Source organism: Olea europaea, unplaced genomic scaffold (genome assembly GCF_002742605.1).
Source record: "Olea europaea var. sylvestris unplaced genomic scaffold, O_europaea_v1 scaffold1545, whole genome shotgun sequence".
NCBI lineage: Eukaryota > Viridiplantae > Streptophyta > Magnoliopsida > Lamiales > Oleaceae > Olea > Olea europaea.
In genome coordinates, this window is record NW_019233045.1 from 1,792 (window position 1) to 3,158 (window position 1,367).

At 38.6% G+C, this 1,367-nt stretch overlaps 1 protein-coding gene across 1 annotated transcript in view; it reads left to right on the plus strand.

Moving 5' to 3' along the window:
• LOC111376664 overlaps positions 1–857 on the plus strand; it is a 2,632-nt gene extending 1,775 nt beyond the window's left edge. Inside the window, exon 3 of the mRNA XM_022999633.1 lies at positions 463–857. The gene's annotated coding sequence lies outside the window, so the exon portion shown is untranslated. The remainder of the gene's footprint in view (positions 1–462) is intronic.
• Positions 858–1,367: the final 510 nt, after the last annotated feature.

A 1,367-nucleotide genomic window follows, 5' to 3' on the forward strand; every position in this document is an offset into this window, starting at 1 on the left:
CCCCCCCCCCCCCCCCCCCCAACTTCTTTTTTATGTATTCAGTTGATTATTCAACTCAAATGCCAATGCAAAGAGCTACTCTACAAATTTTTTGGCGATTGAAAGTTTGGAAATAAATTACTCCCGGTCAATCCTGAAATACCCTCCCCTTCACTTTACCCACCACGTTCTTCCTTACCGGCCCCTACCTTTTTCTTCATCATGTCACCCAAATGTGCCATCCTAGATCTATGCAATTTTGTAGAACTTGTGATGCCCAGTCTTCACGGTAGAAACTTTCATCAATTTATCTTGGTATTCAAGTCATCAATTATCTTGGAATACTTGGATATTTGCTAAAATGATGGTAGCCAAGTGGCCTAACCTTTCTAAGTCCCATTTTCAACCGGCTCAATTTCCTTTGCTCGGGAGCCTAACTTTCTAAGTTTTATTTTCAACTTCTCAATTTCTCTTGGTTGGGAGATTCCGGAGCCCAGAGTTTCTGCAGGGAGATCACTAGTTTCTGCTTGTAGCTCGGGAGTCTGCCTAGTTCCTTCCAAAGCAGACACTCTGGAGAAGAATGGGACATTCCCGAGCTCCAGATTTTCTACCAGGGAGGTTACTAGTTTCTACAAAGGAGTCTCCCTACTTCCTCCCAAGCAGAAACTCAGGAGAAGAGCAGGATGAGTTAGTAGAGTTGATCGAAATGCTAGAAACAAATAAACATTTTTTGTTATGGTGTTTGACGACGGTAAGTGTAAAGTGTGGGAGATGGTGTTACGGTTGATGGTAGGAAGTGGTGTTGGGGTTTGAGATTAATAACCAGGTAACATGTGTGTTACCCTATAAGTAATGAATTTTTGTTAATTTGATTGAAATTGATCAGGTTGTATCGTCAAAAGTTGAGGTGGAGCCGTTGAAGGTATTGATTCGGGGATGTTTTTGTGCTGGTCGAGCAAAAAGGAAGGGTAAATGTTACGCAATAATTGATATACGGTAACACTATGTTACCCTTGCGAAACAATGATATTTGATAATTAAAAAAAAAAAAAAGAAAAAGAAAAAGTAAAATATAATTTTAAAAATATTGAAACATTAAAGACTTATTTTTTAAAAAATTATAAAAGGTTGTAAATTGAAAGCAAGGAAAATGAGGTATTCATTAAAATGGAGAAAGGTTGTCAATTTTGCCTAAAAAATTCCATGTCATCTAAGCAGGTTACTAAAAAAATTCATTATGATTTGGGCCTAATCCCAAACCATCAACCCAATTCGTATATGGTTGGGTCAGGTCGGGTCATCTCACCGGGTTTAAATGGGTTCCAGATTGAAGATGATCCTTTTTCTAATAGGAGTGTTGTTGATGTCCAAGACCAAATCCGCATGTA